The sequence below is a fragment of the Lepisosteus platostomus genome, chromosome 10, assembly GCF_059453375.1.
Source record: "Lepisosteus platostomus isolate fLepPlt1 chromosome 10, fLepPlt1.hap1, whole genome shotgun sequence".
In the NCBI taxonomy this organism is placed as follows: Eukaryota; Metazoa; Chordata; class Actinopteri; order Semionotiformes; family Lepisosteidae; genus Lepisosteus; species Lepisosteus platostomus.
The window spans coordinates 46,002,478-46,015,845 of NC_142620.1; the positions used below are offsets into that span (position 1 = coordinate 46,002,478).

At 34.1% G+C, this 13,368-nt stretch overlaps 1 protein-coding gene across 5 annotated transcripts in view; it reads right to left on the bottom strand.

The window, feature by feature from the left end:
- tenm1 (teneurin transmembrane protein 1) overlaps positions 1-13,368 on the bottom strand; it is a 339,710-nt gene that overhangs the window by 199,343 nt on the left and 126,999 nt on the right. The window lies entirely within an intron of this gene.

Here is a 13,368-nt window from a genome sequence, read left to right on the forward strand (position 1 = left end):
AAAAACAGGGAAAGATGAAGATAATCTCATTAAATGTACAGTATAACACAAAGTTAAGATACATTTGGATGAATGTTTGACATTTTGTTCAATGAATATCCATGTTGGAAGCATGGTGGCACTTTGGTTAGTATTGTGCCTTGCAACATTAGGCCCTGGGTTCAACAACTAGGATGCTATCTGCAAGGAGTTTACTTGTGCTTCCTGTATTTGCATGGATTTTCTCAGGTTGGTCCGATTTTCTCCCACAGTCCAAACACTGTGATGTTTGTGTCTTGTGACTGTGTGTCTTGTCCAGAGTGTACCTTGTGCTCCATGCTTCCCGAGATAGGCTCTAGGTCACTATGACCCTAAATGAGATACGCGGTTATTGGAAGTGATGAAAAATTCTTCAGTGAATAAGTACATTCTGTAACTTATGGCAACTCCTTCAGCAACAATGACTTCAAATGGACATTTCCTGTAACTGAAAAAAAGAAGAAAGAGCCTTCTTCAGGTGTGACACCTGATGAGAACCTGATGAGTTCACTGCAGGTGAGCTGTTCATGCTCATCAATGATGGCAAGGTGTCTGGGTCCCAAAGTAGCACAGCAGCTGCAAACCACGATATTAACAGAACCATACTTGAGAGGTAGGGTTCTTCTGTTGCAAGGTAAAGTCAAAGTCCAAGCTTAAACCCCACTAAAAAGCTTTGGCTTGAAACAGTTCTGTAAGGAAGGCTTTTAATTTCTAAAATAAATGAAGGTGACTGATAATCAGTTACAGGAAATGTCTAGTTGAAGTCATTGCTGCTAAAAGAGAAGTTAAAGAATTTAAGTGTTTACATAGAAATTCACACAAGGATATTTACTGTTGGATCATTTGGTTAAATAAATATTTAAAACATATCTTATATCGTATACCATATTTTATGAGTTGTTATGAGTCTTCATCTTTTATTAATAGTTTCATGAAGATATTATTACTTTTTATGTATAAAAATATGAGAATTAGGACAAAACCTAGTGGGTTCACAAACCTTTTCCTGCACTATAAACAGGCATCTTCAACTTCCAAAATGCAAAATGTTTAAATACAAAATGCATTTTAGTGGGTTTTTTTTTAGAAATTCCAGTAGTAGAGATTAGCTCAGAGCTCAAAAGCAGAATTTCTGATACTAGAAAAAAATGATCTTCTGATAGTTTAAATGTCTTTCAAGAATGAGACGTTTTCACATTCGCTCTCCATCTCCTCTTTGCTGTCATATTTCATCAGTTCACTGACAGCTGGTGACAGTTAATGCATTCTCTGCCAGAATCTTTACTGCTTTTGTGTGTTAATGGTAGAATCTAGAGCTTCTGCATTGCTTTTTCACATTTTCAGATGAGTACAGTTGGATCAAAATGCTACAAATTCTTGACTTTTTATGTGTGACACTGCTATTTACCTTCATTTTTCAGAATTTTGCATTGTGTTTCTCAGAATGGATCAGTGTATGGTAATCAAATACAATAAAGGCGCTGTAAGAATCTTTAGCTTAAGATGATTAAATAAAAGATTATACGTATTATGTGTATTTTTACCATATATTTAGTAATATAGTCATTGCTATTTTATTAGTAAAACATTTTCACACCAGTGATAATTAAAACTCTAAGTATATATCATCTTTAATTTTTTGCCTATAGAATCATTTTGCCAAAGAGCACTACAATTTATAGGATTTTTCCACTTTGCCCTTAGGAATAGTGGACAAAATACAACTAAACAGATCCTACATTTACCTGTGCATATACTGTAACTAAATAAGCCACCTGTATTTTTTCTTCTTCACTTGGAATGGAATGGGCAATTTAGCGCAGCCTATCATCCTGTCTGTCTGTTTTGGGGAGAAATCTGGAATCTATACAAACTCCACCCAGTCCAGAATCAAACTCAGAACCCTAGACCTGTAAAGCAGCAGCAATCCACACTACAGTACCACCCATTTATATATGCCTTTTCTACCCTCATACCACAGTACATATCTAAGTATATCCTGAATACATGCATATCGAGCAACATCAGAACTTGTACTTTTTTTAAAGAATTGACAACTGCGATTAAAGTTGCCGTAAATCTGAAACACTGTAGAATAAAAATTATTTTCACTTTTCTACAATACCTTCTTTCTCTGAAGCCATCTCTAGATAAACTTTAGAAAAAAAATAAGTACAGAAAATATCCTCATTTCATCTGTATGTTCTACACTTCATATTGTCTCCTGCCAGATTTTAAAATAACATTTTTGCTTGGCAAAAGGTTTTAAAAATCACCCTGCACATTGATCCTGTGATAATCATGATCATCTGTCAGCGATACACCTTATGTATTATAAATGAAACATATTCACCTGGGTCTTTGGTACATTCTAAAATCTTTATAGTTTTAAACGCTGGATTTCATTTTCATACAGTACATGTATATGAGCACAGCTATTTTATGTCTAATATCTAATACAAGATTTATGAAAAAAATAACTGAAGCACAAATATGAAAGTACTGCATTATGAAAACACAATATCAGCTTTTAAGTATGTTCCAATTAAAATGAAGGCAAAACACTTGGCAGTTCAAGCATGAGTGAAATTAAGAGCAACTCACTTTATTTCATAATTAAGAGATTCTGAATTTTTAATTAAAAAATCTAATTGGTTAAAATGAAGTTTAAATAAATGCAACCCAATCAAAAATAAACACTGCAATATCCTAGAATATGAATTGTTATTCAGTTGTTTAAGATAAAACTGATGGCCAATGGCTCTTAGGGAATCTAAGATCATGGAATAACCTACTGTAGGTGGTCAGGTCAGTAAGCGCCTGTACAAATTAGCAGCATGGTGGCCCTGCCCACAGGAGATGTCTCACAAGCTTAGAGACCTGAATCCCAGCTTTGTTGGATTACTGATAACTGAATGAGAGATCACGGTGCAGCACAGCAGGGTGTGGGAAAGGGCCCTCAATAATGAGATAAGTGGTTTCACTCTAAAGAAGGAGGAGAATAATTTAAAAAGAGGAGACGAAAGGAAATTCCTATTGTTCTGACTGTTTGGGTGACAGCTGATCTGCAGCAAACTCTTTTAAAATACTGGCCTTCTGAGACTCGGAAAAATCTTCAGTGTGCCTTTCTAACAACAGCTTCCAAAAAGGGAAGGAATTTTGTGCAACGGCCATTAATACTGCTGTGGCCAACAGCAGGGGTGATCATTACAAGAATGGGGCTGTGGCTGGCATGAAAAATCGGTACTTCAGGATCATAAATCAAATTCTTGAGAGTTTAGCAAGTAGTATCCCATCCTGTTTCTGTACTAAACTTGACTTTTCAGGTATTATCTTTGTCCCACCTAAATGCAACTAGTGGAGGGAGATTATTAAGAGGCATTTTATTTAAAAAAAATGTTTACTAAAACAAACAGATTTCCAGCAATTTGTAATTTGAGAATATAAACCAATACTAGGAACAAGAAACAGTAGCAAAACATCAGTGTTAAATTTGGTAAGTCTATACTGCAAATATGCAATATATATATATATCACAATACTTCTATTTACATTTTCTTATAAAATTATTAGAATATAGATCTTAACATTTTAACTCTTAAAAAAGTCTTAACATATAGTTTATAAATGAATGTCTGTTTATAAGAAGTTAATATGGCAGCAGACATAACAACAATAACAAGACTGCTTACAGCAACTTTATTATAAAATAATTATTACAAAATAATTTTCCGTTGGAAGCCTAATTACCTAAAAGCTGTTGTGGTGTGAAAGGTACCCACAGTTTCAGATACAGTATCTGCCTTTTGTGTTTGTGTTGTAAGAAACAGATTAGGTTGCTCTGACCATGGTGCTGAATTAAGGTTAGCTTCTAACATACAGGTAAGGTTTTGTTTTTTTACAGTTTATGTTAAACCGCCATCAAACTTAAGGTGAAGGCTAAAATGTCATGAGCACTGAAACACCAGAAAATAATCAGGATACGTCCACAGATTCAAATTTGCACCTCATATCACTAATTGAAAAACAACATTGAATATCAGAAAGACAATTCCAGTTATTTTCAGCTGCTATTAACTAAAATTAACATCTAAATATGGAAAGGAACAGCAAAATGAGCAGAGAAATAAACACACTTTGATACAGTATTTCAAAGAAAATGAATCCTGTTGTACTTGACAAACTATAGGCAGAAAATTCAAATCTCTGTCTGAATAAATTGTTGCTCATCAACCTACTTTAGTAGTTCTGATTCTATCAATGCTAGATCCATTGATATACTGCTGAAAGCATCAGTGTTCAGAGTGATTTATTACACCTCAAGATGGCTTACAAATGCACATTGATGGTTGCCACAACAACTGGGCTTCTGTTTTCTGAGCTATACCATGATTATTTTTTGCTTACTATTCTATGGAGTAAAAGAATAGGGTAAAATGTTCACCTTGCGACTTAACAGTCATGGAGATGGTAGAGAATATCAGTAAAAGTTCCATAGTTATAAGCACTGGATTGCCCATTAGATTGTATATAATATTTTCACCTTTCTATTTACAGGTGATTACCCTGGAGGGGTATCAATGAGTACTATGAATTCAGAGAATACTCAAGGATACAATTAACTGTTCTGGGACATCTGTTTACAGCAAATGTCTTTGTAACTGGGGAAGAACACAGTGTCAAGGTTTTCTGCTGTGATAAGAAAAAAATATAACCTTTCTGAATAATCATTAAAATTACACATTCTATTGTAAGCCTCAATGTGATAAAATTCCTTCAGGTTTTTGCAAGCATTCTGGCAGCCACAAAAGTTACAGGAAAGACAGTTACTGTTCAGTCAGCTTGTGTACATTTTTTTTTCTCTTATGAACCTAACAATCTATAGATTTTGAAATCAAAGATGATAATTAGTACACAATTTAGTATGCAAGTCCCAGACCACTTCATGCTCCCTGGTATGCAATTAAATAGTAATCTTGTTTATGTAAAGGGTGTTTCACTATAGATTCTATCAGTTTTACTTGTGAATTTGACTCTCCATAATTAGCACATGTCAAGAACACTGTTCTGCAGCTGCTTAAAACATAATGTGTATGCAGACCCACCTCTGATTTCATATCTGGGCTTAATCTTTAATTACGGTTTGTATGGGGGTGAAGATCACATCTTATCAATATTTACTCCATCAAGTAAAATAAATTAGCTTCAGAGCCATCTGTGACCATGAAAGCTATTGTTGGTTAATATGTGACAAAAGCCCTATTCAGGTCATACCTGTCAAATGTGAGTCAGTAGCAGTGAAATCACATTATTTATACAAATTTAACTCTTAACTGATAAGGTGGAGAAATTCAGGAATTCAGGTGAAATGTACAAAAAGAGAAGGAAACAGATAAATCAAAGAATTGCATTGTAAAATATTGTCTCTCTTCACTATATAGAGTTAATCAACTTCACAAATGTTAGTCTTCTCCCTAAAAGCTGTGACACCATACTAAAAATGCTCTTTGTTTTTGCAAAGAAGAGTAACCCATTGTAATCAAAGGGAAGGTATGCTTTGAATCTACAGTCATAATTATCTCCCAAGAATGGATTCCTGCCAGAATCATGAGTCACCTACATGTATAAATGCCTGTAAATTTGGTGTGTTTATTCAAACACCGTGAAAATGGGATTAAAGAGCCATTCTCATAATATTTTGGTAGAACAAGATCCATTAAAAAATTTAATTAATTAACTTAAGAATGCCTGTAATGGCTTTACACCTTTGATACTACTGTAGGTCATGGTATGAGCTGACTATGACCAGGATGCCTTAAGTGGTGAAGCACAATTGACTGGGTGTCACATTGAGTAAGAAAGGGGTTAAGCAGTAAGGGCTCTCTTGGCTCTCATTATCATAGTTACCCCTGCCATTTACAAATCAGGTACCCAGTCACAGCGTAGTGCTATGAACGTGTGCTCATAGAAATTAAAACAATTAAAACTTGATGTATTAAATACGTAAAAACTATGAGGAGTGCCTGTTGTGTAACTCTGAGGCCAGACTTAAAAGCACACATCTGGCGATTCTTAATTAGGTGGGCATGCATTACTATTGATATGCAACATGTGTAGTGATTTAGAAGAATAATAACCTGGCAGTCTTCACTTTATTACACAAAACCAAGGAACAAGGTCTTTAATCTGCCACTGAGTGAAAAAAGACTCCATTCTTAGTTGTGATTCACTAGTTAATAACCAAAACATAAACCACAGATGGAAAATGGGACATGACCAGCAGATCAAATCAGATATGAGAATGTCATCTGCATACAAGGGTTACAATACTGCACTTACATTTTTCAGTCAATCTGATGAATTTGACAAATCTGCAGTGAACAAACTGTAATTATTCAGTCTGTGTTGTTTCCAAGGCAACTCGAACAAAATGTTTTTTGTGCAAAATGTGATACTGTTGAATACTGTTAAGAATATTAAAAATAGTATTTTTATTCACCTTTCCTTCCCAACAGAAGGATTTAGCTTGATTATGACTCAATATACTCTTTTAATTATTCTACTAAATAAAAAAAAATGTTTGTATGTTGATACATAAAAAACAGACCTGGATGTTTCTAAGCTAAAGACAACTAATGTATTAATAGGCCAGAAAGGCTACATTTGTTACCCATCTCTTAGCATATACATTGTATTTTCAGTGAAATGCAGTTATATAAATTAATGTAAAAAAAGAAAAAGATGTGAATGTCTATGGTCCATTAAGGATATTTCTGGGAATCGGTATTCCCTTGAATCAATTCAAGACTAAATAAAAATAAAAACAATTCAAAACAAATTGAAGAATAACTTATTAGTGATTATGAATTTTAAAATATATACTTTCAAATGAAGACAAATGCAATTACCCACAGAATTAATTATTTAATAGCCATGCTTTAGTGCTGTACATTTCTACTGTATTTACCTCAACAGATTTCAACATTTACAGAGAGAACTGCAAAAATATATTAACATTTCTTTTCCATTTGTTAGCTATTATTGTCACAATTGAATAGGTGATTAACAGCACAATAAAGACATACTCATAACAATATCCTGTCCTCCATTATTTGACACAAATGTTGGTGGATTTTCAATTCCTGTTGTGCCAGGAGTCATTTATTATTTGTGCTAGAAGAACACAGATATAATTGTAGGGCACTTGATCAAACCTGTATGAATTTAGGGCACACATGTTTGCTGTAATCCTACAAAAAACAATGGAGATTTAATGATAACTTTTTTAATAAAGTGTCACTGCTGGCCAGTCTCAAATGTTGTATAAAATGTGAACCTTTTGAAAGCACAAACCAAAAGCATTATTATCACACCCAACTGTGTGACATCTACACATTTGGAACCATCCAGTAATTTTACAACAGTGAAATAATAAGACTGCATTTGCATATTTTCTCCAGTTAAATGTTATGTAGCCTAAAGTATTTATATTATAACAGCACACATATCCTGCTGTTGACCTTTATAAAAACATTTATTCTAAATAATGTGATATGACCAAACAAAAACCAAACAACAACAAACAAACACTGTTTTACAAGTGCTTCAAATATGCTTATCACATTAAAATTACAAATAATTTCAGTACTGGAAAAAAACCCACTAATCACCAGGTAGATTTAATAATTCAAATTATTTGTGCATCAATGACATAATGATTCGGAATTACTCTTATTTTAACAGATAGGAAGTGATTTTGTTTCAGAACAATGTGCTTCATACTAATTAATTAGTCTCTTTCAGGCCGAAGATAACATGATGGTCACTTAATGCCTTATTTCTTTAACTACACACTCAAATAACACAAAGATGAAGAGATACAATTTGGAGCTCTGTTGAACACATCTACATGGATAAAAATGACAGCAAGCCTCAATTGCTTGAGATTGACAATAACTGAGCATGAAACACTCTAAAGAATAACATATGTTTTTGTAGTCTTTTATAACTTCATCTGAAAGCTTTGTATCATGTTTTTTGGTAGTAATCAAAAACCACTTCCTTGTGCAAAGGACATCTCCTAGAATTGTTGCAATTTATATGCAAATAATCAACAATAATTCCTTACATTTATATAATGTTTTTTTTTATCCTAAAGGATTCCAGAGCACTTTATATATAGGAGGGAGCTGGTTGGTGAGTAGCAGCCATTATGCACCAACAGTTCTACTACACAGAAGTCCAGGTAGAGAGGTAATTGCTTCACCAATCGAATTAAGGAGGGCTTTTGGGAAAGCTAGATTGTACAAGCCCAGAGAGGAAGATATAAAAAAATGAACTGATAATTAGAGCTTTATACCATGGTTACCCATCCATTATACAGTATATGTGGGTGTAAAATTTATAATTGAGTAAATACTTTTACCCATGCATATTATTGTGTCATTACTGTTATAGTAGTATGGTAAAATTATCATATGCATTATACTTTTGCTTTTACTGAACACTGACAATTTTTACTAGTCAATTAGGCAACCAAGTCTGCCTGAGAGAATCTTTCTGCATAAGCGCCATTTCATACTAAGCCTTCAAAAGCTTTTTGAAACATTTTCAAATAATAAACACTTTTACATTCTGCATAGTTCAAAGGATGACTTGTACAGTTCATTGCTATTATTCTTAATTAGCTTTCAATTATTTTTTTTGAGGGATGGGGTTTAAGCTTCGTGTAGCCAAAAGAGTGTGATGACCCTTACCTTGCATTTTTTCTGAAGCAGCATTTACTAATAAAAACAACAGTCATTAGCTAAAATATGGTCAAATTCAAACACTTCCTTTCAGGGATCACTCGACTGGACAACAATCTTTGAACAGATATACACATGGGCACTAATGGTTAGATATAAACCTAGTAAAACAGATGCTATGTTATAGTTGCCAAGATTTAAATACATAAACATTGACATAAGGGACAGTCTTTTAGGAGCTGTAATAATAGTTCATGAATTAAATATTCACACAACAGAGGGGAGACAAGAGTGCTTTCATTGTGTCGGAACTGCTGTTCTTAGCTCCTCGTGAGCCATTAACTGGAACAAAGCCCAAAGATCAATGAAAGTGGGGACTCAAATGTAATGGTTAGGTATGGATTGACAACATTTTGTCCAAGTAACCTTATTTACTTAATAAGTCTGAAGTGCATTACTGTATATACTGTATGAATCACATATTCTTAGCTCAGATGGTTGATATAAACGCCAGAGTTTCAGGTTTGATTCCTGTATAGGCATACATTTTCACAGCAGTTTTACAACCTTGTAGCTTCATTGTGCCAAATCTCAGAAGTCAAGAAAGGCTGGGTGTGGTCAGTACTGGGACAGAAGACCTTTAACGAAATTCAGGTTGATCTTGTAAGTGGTTTTGGTGGACAAGTGGTGGTTTGCCTACCTACCTACAGACTAGAATTTCCAAGCCAATGTCCCAGTTCAGAGACGGAGGACTCTGTGCTGAAGAGGGTGTCATGCTTTTGTGACATGCAGTCTGTCTAATCAACATCCGAGAGGAGACCGCTGTAGTTCCTTATGATCCCGGCACTTGTCAACTACGCGCCTCTCTATGAAATCATGTGCTCCCTCAAAACAGGTGTGAAAGTAAGCCAAGAAAGGAGCCAGAGAAGCCACATACCAAGGCTCAGGAGTAGGCCGTGAGTGAGAGAGAAAACTGACTGCCTGTCAGAAATGAATGAACCATTAAGAAGTTTTACTTCTAGTGTTTTTATGAAACTTCATAAAAAAGAGTTCTGCCATGCTGCATTTTGTTCAAGCCACATTTGTGCTTGCACTCCTTTCCAGCCTGTAACAGAGACGTTAAAAATTGAAATTACCTGCTCATTGCAGGCGCTCTTAATAACAGTACAGTTAAGTTGCTAACCATAGTGCACTGGTTAAATTTCAGTTTCACTCTGATGCACCTAATGTTTCCCCAATCTGAACTAGAGAAGAAATCTCACCTTTTTTGATCAACAGTGTAGCTGGTATGCTGGAGCATTGTAGCTGCAAAACATTTCCCTGGTGAGTGCGACTCTTCAGAGGTGATTGCAACATACTGTATATGCAAAGAGCTGTGTGTTCCTTTAGGTTGAAAATCTATATAAAGCCAGCATATTATGGTTATGTTAAGTGAAACCGTAACAAAACCTTTATGTATTGCAGTATTATACTGTACATCTTTGAAAATGCAATAATATTGTTACAAGCAGATCACTTGCTTTTTCACAGTTTTACTATTTGGAGTTTAAATAGAATTAAGTACTCTGACAGTCATCAGATGTTACAAATGCAAGCAAATAAAATGTCCATATATCCTCCATACTTTCCATCTATTATGTTTCATCCTGTGAATAAAAAAAAATGTGAAGAGAAGAAAAAGTAAGGCATTTACAGTAAGCAGCTTTCCTCAAGCTTCTTGTTTCTTCGCACATGTGGGTAAAAGGTGCAGGGTGCTTGACAAAAGGTGTTTGCAAACAGAAAAAAAAAATGTGTGTTAAAGATTACTACAGATCCCATATTAAAAAATAAGTACAGCCCTTCAAAATGAACTTTAATTTTTTAAATCAGTTTTAGAACTTAGTGATGCAGTATTTGTACGTCCTTAGCAAGTAAAATTGATATATTGATGTTCTCCAGAAAATTCACAAGCAAAAAAAAATAAACAGAAAAAATTGATTCTTAGTTACTTGCATGCTATTAATCAAAAAACTCTGCAATTCACTTGTGTTTTACAATGAGATAAAATCAGTGAACTGAGACTAGTCTATTAACATCTTTTTATGTCAACTGTCATTATTTGAATTTCTTACAATTAATCAATTAAAGGGAAAATTAAGCACCTCATCAAAATAATTAAGAAAAAAACAGCTTGTGATGAATTGACTTCATTCGCCATTTAAACATTGTCAGTAATTAATCCCTAACGTGTCCTCAATTTTTCTGTCACTCTCACTTGCCTTTTGTGGACACAAGATGCTCAAGCATTAAGCATCCAAGGTTTTTAATTAAGCTTGAGTTTAATATGTATACAAGGATATTGAAATAGAAAGAAGTAACAATTTCACCATAGAAAATAGATATTATAGTGCATATAGACATTTTTATTAATATGATGCAGTACACTGTTTTCCTTTATTAACATACTGTATGTTGTGTATTTTAAGGGAATTCAGTGTGTAATGCTAAGGCAATGAATTAATTTGTTCTTCATTTTTCTTGCACTTTCAAATGAATTGCCTATGGCACACAATACATAATTTATGAAATTCCTTCCATTGCTATCTTGAGGATATAAGGATTTGAACATTACAAGCTAATAAGAAAGGAATCAAATGCCAGTACACTACTGAAAATATAGATAAAAAAATAATTTTAGTGTGCTGTAAGATACTTGTGGAGCTTTCGTTACAAGCAATCCAAAAAGACTATTTGCATTTTTGACATTACTGGTAATGGGAGCAGAGTGTTTATTATACAGTAATTCAGAGTGGGGAAAAGGGCCTGCCAATTTTTTTTCCATTGAAATGTTGACCACTGTGACAGATCATACGCCAACCAGAAACACTGCCTTTACGTTGGTTCAGGCAGGAGAGTTCTACTGGCAGAGTACTACTGGCTACAGTCAGTCATTTATTAAAAAAGAAAATGAATAAGAGATAATGTTTGCCCAGGGCACAGCCATGATGGATAAAGAGGAATTTCAACTAGTGTATAAATAATATAATTCACTGCATTTTGATACATTAAATAAAATAAGTTGCGCGTGCACACAAGATGTGACTATATGTTAGGTCCACATGTGTTACTAAACAACATCATCTTCAAAAACGTCTTAAAACCAAGTTTGCTGGCAATTCAAACACAATATCTATCATTCTTGCAAAAAATACAATTTCTACTCCTGGCGTATTACGTTCCCAAATTCTTGCTGTCAATACACCATCTAAACAAATACATTTTAATTTAAAGTAACATCAAGTTATATTATTACTGGATTTTCTGTAGAATTAATTTGAGTCCTATTAATGTTGCACTACTCTTTCTTTTACATAGGGACAAGTACAGTAAGCCGCATGGCCACTCCCAACAAAACAGTAACAAAGCATTTAAGTGATACTGCAAACAGGCAGCAAAGGTTTGTGGTCTGATTAAATTTAAATTGAATTTTTTGGCCTAATTGGAAAACATTACATTTGGCACAGACCCAGCATAGCGGATCACCCAAAGAACAGCATCCCCACTGTGAAGCATGGTGGTGGCAGCATCTTGTTATGGGTATGTTACTCTTCAGCAAGAAAGGGAACACTTGTCAGGATTGAAGGGAAAATGAATGGAGCAAAGTAAAGAAAAGTCCTTGAGGAAAATCTGCAGCCCTCTGCAAGAAAGCTGATACTGGGACGTAAGTTTTACTTAATAGTGACTAGAAGCACACAGCCAAAGCTAGACTGCAGTGGCTAAGGAACAAAAAGGCAAATGTCCTTGAGTGGCTCAGTCAGAGACCCAACCTAAATCCTACTGAATATTTGTGACAAGACTTGAAGACAGATGTTGATCAAGACAGAGTTCTTGACAGAGCTTGAACAGTTTTTAAAGATGAATGGTCAAATATTGCCAAATCTACTGTAGGTGTGCAAAGTTGGTATAGACCTATCCCAACAGACTCACAGCTTTAATTACTACCAAAGGTGCTTCTTCTTACGTATTAGCTAAGAGAGGTGGAGAAATATCCAACTAAAATATTTCAGTTTTGGTATTTTTAATATATATATATTTTCCAATCAAATAATTATCCCATTTAAAGTGTCAAGTATGTTATGTACAGTATATACTGTAAGAGAAATAAAAGTACTCATTTACAGTACATACTGTACATGAAACAGATACAAGAATAAAAAGATGTTCTAGGGGCATTAACTTTCGATAGGCACAATATACAATATACGGTATGCATCATTTTCAGCTACTGTAGCTTTTTTGTACTTGTATTATTCACTAGATTCATCACATAAATCAATTGCACTTACATTGACATGATAACACAACAAGTTACAACATATTCAGAATTACTACTAAAAATTAATAAAAGACAAAGGCAATCAAAAACACTATTCATTATTTCCTGTAATACTGCAACAGTATAGTTGGAGAACCTAAAGGGACATTCTCTTGTGAGGATAAATGCATTTAAGATGGCATGCTTATAAAAAGTTATACTAATAGGACCATAGCCATTACTCTGTCAGTCAAATTCAGTGTTAATCTTATGAAATTGTATTATTCATCATTTAACTTTGTTTAACCT